General features: G+C 44.7%; 1 protein-coding gene across 1 annotated transcript in view; it reads right to left on the bottom strand.

Moving 5' to 3' along the window:
- The window catches only part of GRM7 (glutamate metabotropic receptor 7), a 349469-nt gene that overhangs the window by 172664 nt on the left and 156091 nt on the right, over positions 1-20714 (bottom strand). The gene's annotated exons all lie outside the window — the stretch shown is intronic.

Raw genomic sequence — 20714 nt, 5'->3', positions numbered from 1 at the left:
ATAGGAGCAGTATTATAGTAGTTATATTCTTGTACATAGGAGCAGTATTATAGTAGTTATATTCTTGTACATAGGAGCAGTATTATAGTAGTTATATTCTTGTACATAGGAGCAGTATTATAGTAGTTATATTCTTGTACATAGGAGCAGTATTATAGTAGTTATATTCTTGTACATAGAAGAAGTATTATAGTAGTTATATTCTTGTACATAGGAGCAGTATTATAGTAGTTATATTCTTGTACATAGAAGAAGTATTATAGTAGTTATATTCTTGTACATAGAAGTATTATAGTAGTTATATTCTTACACATAGGAGGTAGTATTATAGTAGTTACACTTTGTATCTAAGAGCAGTGTTATGTTAGTTATTCAGATGAGATTTGTAGACTTCAATAGTGATTTCCATTTGTTTGTTTTTGAAATCTGCTCTGAATATATAACAACAAGATGGGTGACCTTATTAAAGCTTAACTTTTCATCAACACTAGATATAAAATAATAGCCCATAAGTACAATAATAGACAAGAACATGTGCTGCACGGATTGTGCCTAAATTACCAGCGCTCAGTAAAAGAGGAGCAGTCTTACCACAGTCTCTCAAAGTGGTGCCACCACTGGGGTCTCCATGATTCCAGTGCTGGGTCTCTGACCCTTATCTTACCCTACTTGACCTGGGCTTGTACCTGTCAGAGGAGCACCACCATCTCCCTATTGAGGGTGACCCCAGTGGATAAATAAAGCTCACCTATCTGGGTATCCCTACCAATTCCCCTATGCAGCCTAGCGACTGTCCAGCTTCGGCAACAGAGGTGGGGGGAGACCCCAGTGTCAGACCTGTTCGTCCTTACGCGTTTCACTTGCCATCACCAGATCATCAGCGGATGCCATACGCACCTTTAACTTCTGCTATGTCACCAGGTGAACCTATGTCTGGTGCCGGCTTCCAAATCCTGCACTGTACGTCTGATGCTCTTACTACTTAGACTCAGCCTGGATTGATGGTCCTCTGATGATCTGGCGACGGCCAGTGAAACGCGTACAGGTCCGACACTGGGGTCTCCCCCCACCTCTATTGACCAAGCTGGGCAGTCACTAGGCTGCATAGGGGAATTGGTAGGGATACCCAGATAGGTGAGCTTTATTTATCCACTGGGGTCACCCTCAATAGGGAGATGGTGGTGCTCCTCTGACAGGTGCAAGCCCAGGTCAAGTAGGGTAAGATAAGGGTCAGAGACCCAGCACTGGAATCATGGAGACCCCAGTGGTGGCACCACTTTGAGAGACTGTGGTAAGACTGCTCCTCTTTTACTGAGCGCTGGTAATTTAGGCACAATCCGTGCAGCACATGTTCTTGTCTATTATTGTACTTATGGGCTATTATTTTATATCTAGTGTTGATTAAATGTTAAGCTTTACCAAGGTCACCGATTCTTATTATTATATATTCTGTTGAGAGGATTGCCCAACATTTATTACTTTTGACCCAGTAAGATAGGGTTTCTGATAAAATGTCATTTCCCTCTTCGTCGCTGGTCACACAACAATTCAGCATGGTGATAACAGTAATAAATCTCCTGTTATGATTAAATTATGAAATCTTCTCCCCTTCCTGTGACATTATGAGAAGGTTAGAAAGAGTAAATGAAAGGTATTTGTCTATATTTGACTTATAAATGACCTCAGGGTTGGGAGATGCATTGGACACATTAATGATGCAGATGAAGACATTGAACACTATTGGTGAAGATTTTTCCTTAAAACTTTATTTTCTTCATTCTCTTTGCTGCCGCTCTTCTAATGCACAGATATATTACCGCACGTCCATAGAGGAGGTAAAATACCTCGCTATTTACTTCAAATATAAAATTTTATTAACTCCCTTTAAAATCCCTGAGGGGCTGATGGAAAAGTTAATGCAATTTAATTAAAGTTTATGTTCTCACCTTTGATGCGCAGTTTACCGTCCTGATTGTTTTAGCAGCCCTCACCCTTAAAGACCTGCTTACTGCTGTCTTCCAGCTTCCTCCAGAACGGCGTGATGGGCAAAATAGAAGCATCCGACAAACGGGCTTCTCGGCCTTTTGGCTAAGATCAAGTGTAGTATTAGTATCTGTCCTTAGATTCCTGGTGGACAGAGCCCTGCCGGGAGGTAGAGCAGAGGACCGCACGGCAAGCCTAGGGTGTACGGCTTGGGTTTAAAGGTACCCTCGCTAGGTGACGAAGGCCTCTGCTGGATCTAAGCCAGGGGCTGAGATGTTTGAAAGCCCGAGGTGCAGAAGTGCCCCAGGAGTGGTGACCCTGAGGTGCCGGAACTCACTGGGGGTGGGAGCCCACTGAGTGACTGCACATTTGCACGCACTTTACTTTCACACATTTTGAGCGCACACACCTCTCTTTGCTCGGCTTTGGCCCGGAAAAGATAAGGAATTTTTATAATTCTGGTCGAATGTTTGGGCCGTAATGGCGCACATTCACTTATTTATTTTTTATGTTCACTGTGTGTTCACATTTCACGTTGTGTGTCACTAGGATTTCTTGGGTTCGGCGCCCTTATGGTTAGCCCCCTAGAGGTCTAAGGGGGTGTGTGTGTGGCCATCCCGGTTCCGCACCCCCTTGCCAAACCCCTTGGTCTCTCTCTTCGGGGAGAGACCAGCCTAGTTGTTGAGGCTCCGTGCTACACCTGGGGTGGCGCCTAGGTTGAAGACCGGAGCCACAGACGTGGTGCACCCCCGGCTTCGGCTGAGGGTTGGCTGGGTGTACTCCCGGCTTCGGCTGAGGGTTGGCTGGGTGTACTCCCGGCTTCGGCTGAGGGTTGGCTGGGTGTACACCCGGCTTCGGCTGAGGGTTGGCTGGGTGTACCCCCGGCTTCGGCTGAGGGTTGGCTGGGTGTACTCCCGGCTTCGGCTGAGGGTTGGCTGGGTGTACTCCCAGCTTCGGCTGAGGGTTGGCTGGGTGTACTCCCAGCTTCGGCTGGGGGTTGGCTCGGTGTACCCCCGGCTACAGCTGAGGGTTGGCTGGGTGTACTCCCGGCTTCGGCTGAGGGTTACCTGTTTTGTCTCGGTCCCTTGCAGGAGCCTTCTGGCCCAGAGGGACTGGGAAAAGTTTATGGGGGGCCCTTCTTCTTTGGAAGAGGGCCTGCGATGGACCGTACCTAGTGCACGTTTTTTATGTGGCACGCTGCACGATTTTGTTGCACGGGTGTAGAAAGCACGCTCCTCGGGCTTATAAAAAAATTTAATAAAAAATCTGACAAACAGATGTGTGTGATCTGCCCCATACAGGAAGACATAGGCCTCTTTCACACGGGCGAGTTTTCCGCGCGGGTGCAATGCGTAAGGTGAACGCATTGCACACGCACTGAATCCGGACCCATTCATTTCTATGGGGCTGTGCACATGAGCGTTGATGATCACGCATCACTTGTGCGTTGCGTGAAAATCACAGCATGCTCTATACTGTGCGTTTTTCACGCAACACAAGCCCCATAGAAGTGAATGGCGCTGCGTGAAAATCGCAAGCATCCGCAAGCAAGTGCGGATGCGGTGCGATTTTCACGCACGGTTGCTAGGAGATGATCGGGATGGAGACCCGATCATTATTATTTTCCCTTATAACATGGTTATAAGGGAAAATAATAGCATTCTGAATACAGCATGCATAGTACAATAGGGATGGAGGGGTTAAAAAAAATAAAAAAAATAAAACTCACCTCATCCTCTTGTTCGCGCAGCCCGGCTCTTCTTCTTTCTTCTTCTTTGATGACCTGGGAGGAAAAGGACCTTTGGTGACGTCACTGCGCTCATCACATGGTCCATCACCGTCTTCTGTGAAGAAGTCCGGGTTTGTGTCTGGGTAACAAACATGCCGATTTTACTCACGCGCGTGCAAAACGCATTAAAACTCTTTGCCCTCGCACGGAAAAATCGCGCATTTTTCCCGCGACGCACCCGCATCCTATCCGGCCCTCACACGCGACGCCCGTGTGAATGAGGCCTTAAGGGTTAATCCAAAACATTCTCGCCCTGGGGCTGATCACAGGGGCTTCGGTGTAGGGGGCCCATGGTTACATACATGGTAAGTGGGGGCCCAAGCATAAATTGTGCATTGGGTCACCCCTAGACTACAGATTCTGGGGTCCTGCTACTACTGAAAATGGTGCTTTTCCTAGATACCTATCGTTCATTATAGCCTAGATCCATTTTGGATGTGACTTTTGTCTTCCCCAGCTATGCTGCAGTACCAGACAGAACCTGTGGATGTGGGTGGCGCTGTAACTAGAAGAAAGCGGGCGTGTTTTTGTAAGATTGGACAATCCCTTTAAGTCGGTGTGCACGCATTCGTTTTAGTGGGTGCTGTACAATGCTTTAGGGGCAATCAATAAAAAGTAGGGACTGATCACTACAACCCACAGCAGTGCGCCCCCTGATGGTCTGGAGGATTAACTGCAGTTCTTAAAGTGGACATCCCCTTTAAGTTGAGCCTGGATACTCGCAATACCATCCCATTGTCAGCCTTGACGTCGCTCATTACATTCCCAATCTAATAATTCCCAGCCACATTAATTCACCGGCTGGATTTGCTTAGTTGCGTCTCTCGTCCGATCTAATTGGATTATTAATTAAGTGAAATAGAGACAAATTATTTTTTTCCACTTATTTGGCTGAAAAGATCCTCTTGACGAAGCTTTTTTTTAGTGGATTTGGATTGCATCGAGAGGAAGTTATGAAAGCCTATCTGCGTTTAATTAGAAGAGCTTGTGTCTATTGAATTGATTAGGAGAACGCGCCGCGCTCGCATCACCTTATTTTATTCTATTTTTAAGCCAAACCAATTTTGCTTGACGGCTGAAGGCAGCAACGCGAAGCATCCGCCCCCTGGGCCAGACAGAGCCTCCTGGTGCAGCTCTCAGACTAGTTCCCATTAAAAGAATTACATTTTTCTTTTAGAAAAACACAATTAGTGATGGATTTCATTTTCAATATCTCAGCTTGTTGCAGTGAATTGAATAATGAATGCCTTAGATTCATTATAATTTTTATTACAAGAGCCTAAGTTTTCCTGCAGCAAAACTGCACCCGGAGGTGTCACAGAAACATCTGAGCGGTCTCCGAGCGGCTCCCCCTGCCCCCCACAGCAGCTCTTCTCTCTGCACTTGTGTCATATATGGGCACAAAATGTTCCCTTTTACAGACAGCAAGCAGAGGTCTTTATAATGGTCAGGAATGGCAGAACATTACACTGCAGGCCCCGGGGCCACTGCCCTAATGATGCATAAAAGGCTTTATATATATCTATAGGGGCAGCTCTCTGTCGCTCACTCTGTCTCTCTCTGTCGCTCACTCTGTCTGACCCTCTCTCTCTGTCACTCTCTCTGTCTCACTATATCTCTCTCTCAGTCTCTATTGATTGCTCTCTCTCTCTGACCCTCTCTGTCGCTCTCTCTCTCTCTCTAACCCTCTCTCTCTGTCTGTCACTCTCTGTCTATCTCCCTCTGTCACTCGCTCTGGCTCACTCTGTCTCTCTATATGTTTCTCTCTCTGACCCTCTCTCTCTGTCTCTCTCTGACCCTTTCTCTCTATTGCTCTCTTTGTCTCTGTCTCTCTCTCTCTGACCCTCTCTCTCTGACCCTCTCTCTGTCTCTCTCTCTGACCCTCTCTCTCTGTCTCTCCCTGTCTCTCTCTCTCTGACCCCCTCTCTCTCTGTCTCTCCCTGTCTCTCTCTCTCTGACCCCCTCTCTCTCTGTCTCTCTCTGTCTCTCTCTGACCCTCTCTCTCTGTCTCTCTCTGTCTTTCTCTGACCCTCTCTCTCTGACCCTCTCTCTCTTTCTCTCTCTGTCTCTCTCTCTCTGTCTCTCTCTCTCTGACCCTCTCTCTCTGACCCTCTCTCTCTGACCCTCTCTCTCTGACCGTCTCTCTGTCTCTCTCTCTGACCCTCTCTCTCTGACCCTCTCTCTCTGACCCTCTCTCTCTGACCCTCTCTCTCTGTCTCTCTCTCTGACCCTCTCTCTCTGACCCTCTCTCTCTCTCTGACCCTCTCTCTCTGACCCTCTCTCTCTGTCTCTCTCTGACCCTCACTCTCTGACCCTCTCTCTGACCCTCTCTCTCTCTCTCTCTGACCCTCTCTCTCTGACCCTCTCTCTCTGTCTCTCTCTCTCTGACCCTCTCTCTCTCTGACCCTCTCTCTCTGTCTCTCTCTCTCTGACCCTCTCTCTCTCTCTGACCCTCTCTCTCTCTCTCTCTCTCTCTGACCCTCTCTCTGTCTCTCTCTGACCCTCACTCTCTGACCCTCTCTCTCTGTCTCTCTCTCTGACCCTCTCTCTCTCTCTCTCGCTGACCCTCTCTCTGTCTCTCTCTCTTTTAGTAAACATTATATTGAACTGAATCTAAAAAGTGAGTAAAGAAAAACCTTAAATGTCTGTCTTCAGTGTATTGTGCGTTCGCTCTATATGTCTGCTCTATATGTCTGCTCTATATGTCTGCTCTATGTCTGCTCTATGTCTGCTCTATGTCTACTCTTCGTATCTGCGCTATATGTCTGTTCTATGTCTTCTCTATGTCTGCTCTATGTCTGCGCTATATGTCTGCTCTATGTCTGCTCTTCGTAGCTGCGCTATATGTCTGCTTTATGTCTTCTCTATGTCTGCTCTATATGTCTGCTCTATGTCTGCTCTATGTCTGCTCTATGTCTGCTCTTCGTAGCTGCGCTATATGTCTGCTCTATGTCTGCTCTATGTCTGCTCTTCGTAGCTGCGCTATATGTCTGCTCTATGTCTGCTCTATGTCTGCTCTATGTCTGCTCTTCGTAGCTGCGCTATATGTCTGCTCTATATGTCTGCTCTATGTCTGCTCTATGTCTGCTCTTCGTAGCTGCGATATATGTCTGTTCTATGTCTTCTCTATGTCTGCTCTATGTCTGCTCTTCGTAGCTGCGCTATATGTCTGCTCTATATCTGCTCTATGTCTGCTCTTTGTAGTTGCGCTATATGTCTGCTCTATGTCTGCTCTATGTCTGCTCTTTGTAGCTGCGCTATATGTCTGCTCTATGTCTGCTCTTCGTAGCTGCGCTATATGTCTGCTCTATGTCTGCTCTATGTCTGCTCTTCGTAGCTGTGCTATATGTCTGCTCTATGTCTGCTCTATGTCTGCACTATGTCTGCTCTTCGTAGCTGCGCTATATGTCTGCACTATGTCTGCTCTATGTCTGCTCTTCGTAGCTGTGCTATATGTCTGCACTATGTCTGCTCTATGTCTGCTCTTCGTAGCTGTGCTATATGTCTGCTCTATGTCTGCTCTATGTCTTCTCTTCGTAGCTGTGCTATATGTCTGCACTATGTCTGCTCTATGTCTGCTCTATGTCTGCTCTTCGTAGCTGCGCTATATGTCTGCTCTATGTCTGCTCTATGTCTGCACTATGTCTGCTCTTCGTAGCTGCGCTATATGTCTGCACTATGTCTGCTCTATGTCTGCTCTATGTCTGCTCTTCGTAGCTGCGCTATATGTCTGCTCTATGTCTGCTCTTCGTAGCTGCGCTATATGTCTGCTCTATGTCTGCTCTATGTCTGCTCTATATGTCTGCTCTATGTCTGCTCTATGTCTGCTCTATGTCTGCTCTTCGTAGCTGCGCTATGTCTGCTCTATGTCTGCTCTATGTCTGCTCTATGTCTGCTCTTCGTAGCTGCGCTATATGTCTGCTCTATGTCTGCTCTTCGTAGCTGCGCTATATGTCTGCTCTATGTCTGCTCTATATGTCTGCTCTATGTCTGCTCTATGTCTGCTCTATGTCTGCTCTATGTCTGCTCTTCGTAGCTGCGCTATATGTCTGCTCTATGTCTGCTCTTCGTAGCTGCGCTATATGTCTGCTCTATGTCTGCTCTATGTCTGCTCTATGTCTGCTCTATGTCTGCTCTTCGTAGCTGCGCTATATGTCTGCTCTATGTCTGCTCTATGTCTGCTCTTCGTAGCTGCGCTATATGTCTGCTCTATGTCTTGTCTGTAGATATATTCCATACGTCTTCTCTATATATTTTGCTGCTCTATACGTCTGTGTTATATATCTGCTCTATAATCTTTTCTGTCTACGCCCTATAGCCACACCGCATCACTGATTCCTCCTCATAATACAATTTTTTATTTCTAGACATAATTAAAAATCAATAAAACCGCATGAACAGACGGCACATATGGAAGAGAAGATACATTATATATGTCTGCACTATGTCTGCTCTATGTCTGCTCTATGTCTGCTCTTCGTAGCTGCGCTATATGTCTGCTCTATGTCTGCTCTTCGTAGCTGCGCTATATGTCTGCTCTATGTCTGCTCTATGTCTGCTCTATATGTCTGCTCTATGTCTGCTCTATGTCTGCTCTTCGTAGCTGCGCTATGTCTGCTCTATGTCTGCTCTATGTCTGCTCTATGTCTGCTCTTCGTAGCTGCGCTATATGTCTGCTCTATGTCTGCTCTTCGTAGCTGCGCTATATGTCTGCTCTATGTCTGCTCTATATGTCTGCTCTATGTCTGCTCTATGTCTGCTCTATGTCTGCTCTATGTCTGCTCTATGTCTGCTCTTCGTAGCTGCGCTATATGTCTGCTCTATGTCTGCTCTTCGTAGCTGCGCTATATGTCTGCTCTATGTCTGCTCTATGTCTGCTCTATGTCTGCTCTATGTCTGCTCTTCGTAGCTGCGCTATATGTCTGCTCTATGTCTGCTCTATGTCTGCTCTTCGTAGCTGCGCTATATGTCTGCTCTATGTCTTGTCTGTAGATATATTCCATACGTCTTCTCTATATATTTTGCTGCTCTATACGTCTGTGTTATATATCTGCTCTATAATCTTTTCTGTCTACGCCCTATAGCCACACCGCATCACTGATTCCTCCTCATAATACAATTTTTTATTTCTAGACATAATTAAAAATCAATAAAACCGCATGAACAGACGGCACATATGGAAGAGAAGATACATTGCAGGGATACAGTTACATTTTTAGTTACAGAAAATGGAGCTGCAGATCCGTACCCTAAATCTTTTCTATATGTCTGCTCTATACATCATCTCCATAGGTGTCAGCTCTACATCTGTGCCCAACACGTCTTCTCTACACGTCTGTTCTATGTATCTCCTCTAGATGTCTGTAAATTGTCTGCTCTGTTCATTTCTATACTTGTCGGCTCTCAATGTCTTCTCTAGATGTTTGGACTATAGATCTGTATATGTCTTCTATATACATGCGCTCCATACATATTCTTGAAACATCTCTATATGTCTTCTCTATAAATCTTCCCTATACAGTACATATGTTCTATGAGTCTTCACTGTAAATCTCCATACATTTTCTCCATACGTCTTCTCTATACAGCTCCATACTGTACATCTTCTCTGTATGTCTTTTCTATGTTTTCTCTATACATCTTCTCTGTATGTCTTCTCTATACATCTTCTCTGTATGTCTTCTCTATACATCTTCTCTTCTATATGTCTTCTCCATATATCTTCTCATACATTTTTTCTATACATCTTCTCTATATTGTTCTCTATATATCTCCATATGTCTTTTCAGTACATCTTCTCTATATATCTCTATACTTCTATACATTGCTATTGGGGATACATATGACGGCAGCGGAGACCGCCATTGCTCAGCTCAGTCTCCTCATCTTTTGATCTGGGTAAAGCTTTGATCAAACTTCTTGCTGAGTTACCGACCAGGGTCCCCGCGCTCCACTCCCAAACATTTCAGTTCCTCTCTTCAGTTCCTCTCTTCTTCTCTACTCCTCAAAACACAAAGTCCTAAAAACGAATTATCTCTTTATCTTAAAGGGTTTATCCAGTCTCAGGTATATAAAGCTTGAAGGGCTCTTAAAGCCGACCCCTTATTACATAGAATCGGGCCAGTTATTAGGTCTGGTGCCTTTACCCGCCAGTGATTGGGTGTTATTTCCAGGGAAAGCCACGTGTGGCCATATAGGACATATGTACACACGTGGACAAAAGTGTGGGTAATGAAATAAAACAGTCACTGAAATAACTTGAAACTGACAAAAGTAATAATTAATAAAAATTTACTGAAAATCAGCGAATGATAATCAGACATTGCATTTAATTTGGGAATCAACAGAATAATAATAAAAAAAAAAACTAATGAACTCTGGTCCTGGACACAAATGATGGTTCCCCTAGAAAAGATTAATAAATAACTTGACCATAGGGACAAAAGTGTCCTGTAATTAGCATCACAGGTGTCTTCAAACTTGTATTCAGCCAGTCCTGCCTATTTATTGGGTGAAAAGTAGTCCCTGTGCTGTTTGGTATCATGGTGGGTACTGCACTGAACATGGACCAAAGAAAGCTAAGGAGAGAATTGTCTTTGGAGATTAAAAAAGTAATGTACAGTACAGACCAAAAGTTTGGACACACCTTCTCATTCAAAACTATGAATTAACACATGTGGAATTATATGCATAACAAACAAGTGTGAAACAACTGAAAATATGTCATATTCTAGGTTCTTCAAAGTAGCCACCTTTTGCTTTGATTACTGCTTTGCACACTCTTGGCATTCTCTTGATGAGCTTCAAGAGGTAGTCCCCTGAAATGGTTTTCACTTCACAGGTGTGCCCTGTCAGGTTTAATAAGTGGGATTTCTTGCCTTATAAATGGGGTTGGGACCATCAGTGGCGTTGAGGAGAAGTCAGGTGGATACACAGCTGATAGTCCTACTGAATAGACTGTTAGAATTTGTATTATGGCAAGAAAAAAGCAGCTAAGTAAAGAAAAACGAGTGGCCATCATTACTTTAGAAAATGAAGGTCAGTCAGTCAGCCAAAAAATTGGGAAAACTTTGAAAGTAAGGGCTATTTGACCATGAAGGAGAGTGATGGGGTGCTGCGCCAGATGACCTGGCCTCCACAGTCACCGGACCTGAACCCAATCGAGATGGTTTGGGGTGAGCTGGACCGCAGAGTGAAGGCAAAAGGGCCAACAAGTGCTAAGCATCTCTGGGAACTCCTTCAAGACTGTTGGAAGACCATTTCAGGGGACTACCTCTTGAAGCTCATCAAGAGAATGCCAAGAGTGTGCAAAGCAGTAATCAAAGCAAAAGGTGGCTACTTTGAAGAACCTAGAATATGATATATTTTCAGTTGTTTCACACTTGTTTGTTATGTATATAATTCCACATGTGTTAATTCATAGTTTTGATGCCTTCCTAGTCATGAAAATAAAGAAAACTCTTTGAATGAGAAGGTGTGTCCAAACTTTTGGTCTGTAGTGTATAGACAAACATGTTAAAGGTAAAGTCTATAAGACCATCTCCAAAAAGGTTGATGTTCCTGTTACTACAGTTGCACATATTATTATTCAGAAGTTTAAGGTCTAGGGGACTGTAGCCAACCTCCCTGGACGTGGCCGCAAGAGGAAAATTGATAACAAATTGAAGAGATGGAAAAGACAAAGAGCCCAAAACAACTTCCAAAGAGATTAGAGGTGAACTCCAAGGTCAAGGTACATCAGTGACAGATCGCACAATCTGTCACTGTCTTAGCCAAAGTGGACTTAATGGAAGATGACTGAGGAGGAAACCACTTGCTGAAAGCAAAAAACGAGTCCGGAATTTGCCAAAATGCACATTGACAAGCCACAAAGCTTCTGGGAGAATGTCCTTTGGACAGATGAGACATAAGTGCAGCTTTTTGACAAGTCACATCAGCTCTATGTTTACCGTCGCAAAAAAGGAAGCATAGAAAAGAATATTGTATCTCCTGTGAAACATGGAGGAGGCCCGGGTATGTTTGGGGGCTGCTTTGCTGCATCTGGCACAGGGTGTCTTGAATCTGTGCAGCAGGGTACAATGAAATCTCAAGACTATCAAGGGATTCTGGAGCAAAAATGTGCTGCCCAGTGTCAGAAGGCTTGGTCTCAGTCCCAGGTCATGGGTCCTCCAACTGGATAATGACCCAAAGCACAGATAAAAACATCCAAGAATGGTGAAGAGCAAAGCATTGGACTGTTCTATGAGCCCTGATCTAAATCCTATTGAATATCTGGAGAAGGTATCTTCACACCTGAGACATCTGGAGCAGTTATCTCACGAGGAGCGGCCAGAATACCTCTGGACAGGAGCAGACGTCTCACTGAGAGTCACAGGAGTCGTTTGATTGCAGAGATTGCCTCAAAAGGTTGTGCAACAAAATATCAAGATCAGGAAACCATCACTTGTGTCCAGGTCGGTTTTATAAATGATTCTGTTGGACCACAATTCAAAAGCAATGTCTGATTTTTATTAGTTGATTTTTACTACATTTTTAGTTATTATTACTCCTGTCAGTTTCAGGTTATTTCAGGGACCTTTGTGGGTTTTTGTTTTCTAAATGGAAGGTACCAAGAGTTTTGGCCACATGTGTAGGTGTCACTGCAGTGACCACTAGAGGAAGACGGTGGTATTACATGGCAGCCATTCAAATGATAGAACACAATACGTGGATGTCCAGCTCAGTGGCTTACACATGGGGATAGAAAGTGGAGGACCCCCTATATGGCGTCCATATGCCCGAATAGGTCTGCAATAACTGGGGACAACCTACATGGTTCCAATACAATTCACACAGGGGTTGTTTCTTAGCTTCCCCAGAGCCAGGCACAGGCATGACATAGTAAACAGCCTTCCCAATATAACCAGATGAACCTTCCCCTAGTAATCTTTGCAGATCGCCAGGGGGTCCGCAGCCACTGTGATCAGAAGACAACCCCTTTAAATCAGCTAGAATGGTAAGAAACTATCAATGTAAAATGCTACCCATTTACTATTCTGGATCCCGGAGATTTGCATATGGCCACTGTAACAGCCATCGTGCGGCCCCCTCCCCATCCAGATTTCCAGGAACAGCGAGAAGAAGCCCCTGACCCTGTGAAGAGATTGGGGTCTCGTGGGCGGCAATGTGGGAAGATCTGATGAAGAAAGCGCAGCTGCTCGGTGTGAAGAGCGGCGAGGAGCTGTGTCTGCGCAGTTGTATGAGCGGTGACAGATCAGGAGCAGGTAAAAATAGGCTGGCGTGATTCCCCACCTTCGCATCTCTAGGGGGGGAGGGGAGACAAATTTCATTTTGGCTTTTATTCCAGCTAAGGAGGTTTAAATTAGATCAGGTGTAATAATCTCATCCCACGTTCAGCAGATGTCTCCTGCTTACACCGGGCAGGTAACAAAAGGCGAGGGCACGCCGGGATCTATAGGGGGTGCTGCAGGGTCCACTTTTTTTTTTGTTCCATATAATTTATGAATTTTCAAAAAGACAATCATAACTAAAAAGTAAACACAAACGGAAAATCCTCTAACAGCATCATAACTAAGGCATGGAGATCTGACCGTCTGATCCGGCAAAAATGACAAGGACCGCAGCATGTAGCAGGGTCCGACCGGAATGCAGTCGGATCTCCGTCCGGACCCCATTATTCTGTGCCAGAACAGCCTGCCAAAATCGCTGCCACAGAATATTCAAATGGTATCACCCCCCCACACAGAAAAAAAAAATTAATGATGAAAAAAAATCTAATGAAATATTTTAACAATCTCTCATCCCCTTTTTGTCAATGACTTCGGAACCTGAACCTGTCGATCTATGACATATGCCCCACATTCCCAATATTTCTTCAGATCTTGCCAGTGTATCATATATAACTGCATCTAATCTTTCCCCGCACTTAATTACATTTATCTGTCAAATCCTCTAATTTAAGGACAGAACTCTTCCGAATCCTTGCCAGATATGTTTTACTTGCTGCCGGTATATGCTGAATCTAATTATACATTTTCTTGGGAATCCTATCAAAGTCCATTCCCAATAGACAGACTTCAGGGGACAAGGTCACTCGTACTTCTTACACAACATCTCCGAAACTTCCTTCCAGAAGCACCTACTATACCACAGATGCTGTAATATTCCCCTCGCTCCGCACCCTCTATAACAATTATCATTACCCATATTATAAATCCTGGCTATTCTACATGGAGTCAGACAATCTCTATGATACAACCAGGGGTGTATCTATCAGGAGGAAAACAAGGCATTTGCCTAGGGCGGCACTTGCCAATGGGGCGGCAAAATGCCTTGTTTGCTTAGTGATAGTTACACTCCAGTGACTGCTCGCTCCTCTGCCTTCCGCATCCTCCTCCTCTCCGTCTCTCTGGACCAGTCCCCGCCCCTCCCTCTCTCTCCTCCAATCAGGGGCAGAATTACATTGGGGAGCGGTCACATGACCAGTGTCAGTGTTCCGTTAAATGATGGTACTTGTTAAAATCTGGTACCCTCGTCACTTCCGCTATGTATCTTGTCACTTCCGCTATGACGTACCGCTTGAAAAGGAGGTGTGATCGTTGAAGTCGGCACCAGATTGGCTGAAAAGAAGGTGTGTTGGCGCCTGCGCACAACCGCACAGAGGGATGGACGCACGCAGGGACCGTAATTTTACATTCAGCGCCTGTGAACGCGCAGAGGGATGGACGCACGCAGGGACCGTAATTTTACATTCAGCGCCTGTGAACGCACAGAGGGATGGACGCATGCAGGGATTGTAATTTTATGTGAAGTGTACTGTCGATTTACGGGCCACCGCGCATGCGAGAACCAGATTGCATTTTGAACGCTTACATGCAATCTGGTTCGCGCATGCGCGGTGGACCGTAAATAGACGGTACCCTCCCTCCGCCCGCGTTCACAGGCGCTGAAAACAAAATTACGGTACCCAGGTTGGTTGTTCCTTCCCCTCCCTGCGTGCGTCCCTCCCTCTGCGTGTTCACAGGCGCTGAATGTAATATTATGGTCCCTGCGTGCGCGCGTCTCTCCCTCCCTCTGCGCGTTCACAGGCGCTGAAAGTAAAATTATGGTACTCAGGTTGGTTGTGCGCAGGCGCCAACACGCCTTCTTTTCAGCCAATCTGGTGCCGACTTCAACGATCACGCCTCCTTTTCAAGCGGTACGTCATAGCGGAAGTGATGAGATACATGGCGGAAGTGACGAGGGTACCAGATTTTAACAGGTACCATAATTTAACAGAACACCGGCTGCATCTTCTCATGTGAGGGTGACAGGTGGAGGCTGCAGCCGGTGAACGGACACGATGGCTGAGGACGAGCTAGCCTCCAGCCTGAAACCGGCGCCTGCGGATGGAGGACCCAGCGGAGCGGGAGCCGCCGCACATGAGGGTCTTCAACCTGTGCACTGAGTTCAAGGAGTTCAGCAGAAAGCAGATCAAGGACATGGAGGGGATGTTCAGGCGTTGAGTGCTCGGAGTGCTGGGGCAGTGACCCCGGTGCCCATCACCAGTCTCTGATGCGCCAGTCACACCAGATGGAGCTGAACTTGTGTCTGCAGGGGAGAACTAATCTCCAGTAAGCGCTTGGCGTACGTGCAGTCCTATGCAAAACTACAGGCAGCGCGCGAGGAGTGCTCAGTGACAAACTCAGGTCTGCTACATCTGTGTGTAATAGGCACATACATGCTGGATGGACATTTAGGGTCCAAAGTGACCATTCAGTGCCTTGCTTTCTTCTTTTAAAAAAAAGCGCAACTTCTGACACACATACTTTGTATTTTACAGATTTTTATATATTTTTTATACATCTGCAAAATACAAAATATTTGTGTCAAACTAGGAATGTGTATAGTTTATTTTTTTTAAATAACTTTTAGATGATAGACATTTTATTTTATTTCATACATACATTTGTGATGATTCTTTTTCAGGAAAGGGTGGAGCCTAAAGAAGAAGGGGTGGGGTTTACAGAGGAAGGGGTTTGGCCTTGACAGGAAGGGGTGGGTCAAATCTACAGTCATGTGAAAAAATTAGGACACCCTTTGAAAGCATGTGGTTTTTTGTAACATTTTTAATAAATGGTTATTTCATCTCCGTTTCAACAATACAGAGAGATTAAAGTAATCCAACTAAACAAAGAAAACTGAAGAAAAGTCTTTTCAAGATCTTCTGTAAATGTCATTCTACAAAAATGCCTATTCTAACTGAGGAAAAAGATAGGACACCCTCACATGTATTCCCTCTTAAATTGGCTCAGATCTCACACCAGGTGCACATAATTAGTAGATCGTTACTCTGCATGTTGAATGAGGCTTGCCCTATTTAAACCTCAGACATTTAGTTTGGTGTGCTCCTGACTGTTGAAGTGAGAGTGAGCACCATGGTGAGAGCAAAAGAGCTGTCAGAGGACTTCAGAAAAAAGATTGTAGCAGCCTATGAGTCTGGGAAGAGATTTAAAAAGATCTCAAAAGATTTTGAAATCAGCCATTCCACTGTCCGGAAGATAGTCTACAAGTGGAGGGCTTTCAAAACAACTGCCAACATGCCCAGGACTGGTCGCCCCAGCAAGTTCACCCCAAGAGCAGACCGCAAGATGCTAAAAGAGGTCTCCAAAAACCCTAAAGTGTCATCTCGAGAACTACAGCAGGCTCTGGCTACTGTTGATGTAGAAGTACATGCCTCTACAATCAGAAAGAGACTGTACAAGTTTAACTTGGATGGGAGGTGTGCAAGGAGGAAACCTTTGCTTTCCAAGAGAAACATCGAGGCCAGACTGACATTTGCCAGAGATAAAGTTGACAAAGACCAGGACTTCTGGAATAATGTTCTTTGGACAGATGAGTCCAAAATTGAATTATTTGGACACAACAGCAGAGGACATGTTTGGCGTAAACCAAACACAGCATTCCAAGAAAAGAACCTCATACCAACTGTGAAGCATGGAGGTGGAAGTGTCATGGTTTGGGGCTGCTTTGCTGCAGCAGGACCTGGTCAGCTCACCATCATAGAATCCACGATGAATTCTACTGTGTATCAGAAGGTGCTTGAAGAACATGTGAGACCATCAGTTAGAAAATTAAAGCTGAAGCGGAACTGGACCATGCAACATGACAATGACCCAAAACATACTAGTAAATCAACCAAAGATTGGCTGAAAAAGAAGAAATGGAGAGTCCTGGAATGGCCAAGTCAAAGTCCAGATTTGAATCCCATTGAGATGCTGTGGGGTGACTTGAAAAGGGCTGTACGTGCAAGAAACCCCTCAAACATCTCACAGCTGAAAAAGTTCTGCATTGAGGAGTGGGGTAAAATTTCCTCAGACCGATGTCGAAGACTGGTAGATGGCTACAAGAACCGTCTCACTGCAGTTATTTCAGCCAAAGGAGGTAACACTCGCTATTAGGGGCAAGGGTGTCCTATCTTTTTCCTCAGTTAGAATAGGCATTTTTGTAGAATGACATTTACAGAAGATCTTGAAAAGACTTTTCTTCAGTTTTCTTTGTTTAGTCGGATTACTTTAATCTCTCTGTATTGTTGAAACGGAGATGAAATAACCATTTATTAAAAATGTTACAAAAAACCACATGCTTTCAAAGGGTGTCCTAATTTTTTCACATGACTGTATATTAGGGGGGTGCCCGAGTCTCGCCTAGGGCAGCACAAACCCAAGATACACCACTGGATACAACGTCAATGATGTTTCTATCACCAAACTTGCTTATTATCTCTACTAACTCTTTTATTTGTATTATAACATTTTTCTCTTGTCCAATCCAACCCTAAATCCTGTTTCTATTTTTAACTTTTTAACCAATTTACTATCCCGTGAGTCATTAATATCCAAATAGAGCCCTGCAATCATACCTCTTCTCACTAGATCCAACACATATACTGTACCTTCTCCAGCTGTCGTTCCCTAGACTTCCCTAGAATCCTTTTTCACAAAACCAAAAATCCTTCCAAAACACTTCCCTTGCCCCAAAAATTCCCCTCCCACATCAATGGATAAATCAGTTCCTCTTCCATCAATGGATAAATCAGTTCCTCTTCCAATTCCACCCAAGGTGGCCTCACTCCTACCATACCAGTTCTCATTAAGGGCTCATTCAGACGGCCATATGTTTTCTTCCGCACCTGTTCTGGATTCTTGCGGAACGAATGTAGAGCCAATCATTTAAAAGGGGGCGCAAAAGATGCGGACAGCACACCGTTGTTCCATTCCGCGGCCTGCAAAAATATAGAGCATGTCCTATTCTTGTCCACAATTTTCTACGAGAGTAACAGCCATGTGCGGACCGCAAATCAGATACGGACATCTGAATGAGCCCTAACTGTGCTACTTGGGCTGCATTATCATAGTTCATCAACTTTGGAATGAACCCCCCCCCCCCCCCCCCCGCCCGTTCTATTACAAATCATCATTATTCTCCCTGATGTCTTTGGCTTCTTATTATTTCATATAAACTGAAAGCATTCCCTCTGTAATAAATCTAGATCCTTTCTAACCAATCTAATAGATAACACCTAAAGTAATATAAAACCTGTGGCAAAATCATGAATGCATTAATTCTACCTAAAATACCAGCTGGGTCACTTAAAGGGGGTGTCTGCTGTAAAAAACAACAACTCCTACAGCTTTCTAATAGACTATCTGTTCCAATTTATCACTATTTTCAACATCTCTTGCTGTTAATTGAATGGAGACAGTGTTTAGATCCAGAAGTTGAAATCCCCTCCTAATCTAATACTCACAGATGATGTTTCGCTAAAATAGTATCCAAGTGACAAAAATGTAACAGAAAGTGATGATATATTGTAACAAGGAGCAAGTCCAGCATAATTACTGTATTATAGACTGTGCAACTGAACACAATTATCTATCTATCTATCCATTTATCCATCCATATATCTGTTTTATAACATGAATTCAAAAGATTTGAGAATAAATAAGCTTACACAGGCTAAGTGAATAAATATAGTGAAACACTATGAAAAACTGTGAAATGACATACAGAGTGGTAAAAGTAAATAACAATCGCTGGTCTGCACACAATATAGGGGAGGGGGGACTCCGGCCACCATGTTGTACACATGGCCGACTGTCACGGTCTCTCCCTTGACAGGGGTCATAAGATCTAAGAGACTGGCTGCACGTCATGTGATCTGACAGCCTCTTTGATTTCACTTATTTCTGTGTTGTTTCTGGTGATGACCACACCTCTTATCTCAGGTGTAGCTTAAGTGGTCATTCCAACTCCTCTATTTAGTTTGGTCTCACCCATCATGCTATGCGGTTGATAGCTCCTTTCTGGTTGTGGAAGTGCTGGTGTTGGTTCTCCACGGAGTTCCTGCTCATCCGCGTACTTCGGAGTTAAGTGTCTTTTCCTATTGCTAGTTTGTTGTATTCCCCTATCTCTTGGTATTAGGTCTGAGGGAGTCTCCTGTTCCTTCAGCTGGGAAGGAACAGGTCATATTTTGGCTTGAAACTATTTCCAGGGCCCTTTAGGGTCAGATAGGGCCCTAGGTTCCTGCGTATGAACATTTCTACCATCGAGGTCTGTTCATACTGATAGTAGTCAGGGCTCGGTTTAGGGATTCACTAGGTGGTGACCTTTCCCCTTGCCCTAGTTCCCAGGCCTAGTATCTTTTCCATTCCCTCCTGTGTTCGTTGTGGAGTTTACCACCCACACCGCGCCGTGACACCGACACCCCATGGTGATACAAGAGATATGGATAGTGTTTCAAATCAATACATCCTAACTGGATGATTTTCCTTAATGGAGTGCCAATTAACTGTCTGTGTGTTCCAGGTTTATACCTTTGCAGCCTCCCCTCCAGTGTGCAGCAAGTATGTCTCTGAGGAAAGCACTCAGGAACGTGGCCTTATCAGCACAATGGGGGTTGTAATAGGAAAATGAGCGAGCACTCATACACTTGGCAACCAGATTGACATGTGCAGAAAATATTTATTAAATCCCCATAAAATACAAGTAATAAAATTTATAAGAACAATGTAGCAATAATATACAACATTACAGTCACATATATTGTGGTAGATATGATCGATACTATATTCAATAAAAATATATTCAATAGAAATATTCGATAAATTGAATGGTAGAAAATTCAATGTTGAAATATTCGATAGAATATTAGATACCACTCAATAGTGTCGATTAGAGCTGAGCGAACACCTGGATGTTCGGGTTCGAGAAGTTCGGCCGAACTTCCCGAAAATGTTCGGGTTCGGGATCCGAACCCGACCCGAACTTCGTCGCGAACCCGAACCCCATTGAAGTCAATGGGGATCTGAACTTTTCGGCACTAAAAAGGCTGTAAAACAGCCCAGGAAAGAGCTAGAGGGCTGCAAAAGGCAGCAACATGTAGGTAAATCCCCTGCAAACAAATGTGGATAGGGAAATGAATTAAAAAAAAAAAAAAATGAACCAATATCAATTGGACAATATTTAGGCCCAGGCACCCAGGCAGAGGAGAGAGGTCCCGTAACAGAGAATCTGGCTTCATGTCAGCACAGAATCAGTCTTCACGTCATAGCAGAGAATCAGGCTTCACGTCACCCACCACTGGAACAGGCCACTGTCACACATTTAGGCCCCGGCACCCAGACAGAGGAGAGAGGTCCCGTAACAGAGATTCAGGCTTCATGTCAGCAGAGAATCTGTCTTCATGTCATAGCAGAGAATCAGGCTTCACGTCACCCACCACAGGAACAGACCACTGTCACATATTTAGGCCCAGGCACCCAGGCAGAGGAGAGAGGTCCCGTAACAGAGAATCTGGCCTTATGTCAGCGCAGAATCAGTCTTCATGTCATAGCAGAGAATCAGGCTTCACGTCACCCACCACTGGAACAGGCCACTGTCACACATTTAGGCCCCGGCACCC

The sequence above is a fragment of the Bufo bufo genome, chromosome 9 (assembly GCF_905171765.1).
Source record: "Bufo bufo chromosome 9, aBufBuf1.1, whole genome shotgun sequence".
In the NCBI taxonomy this organism is placed as follows: domain Eukaryota; kingdom Metazoa; phylum Chordata; class Amphibia; order Anura; family Bufonidae; genus Bufo; species Bufo bufo.
Note: the sequence above shows the minus strand (reverse complement) of the source record. Positions and strands in the feature narration are given on the sequence as shown.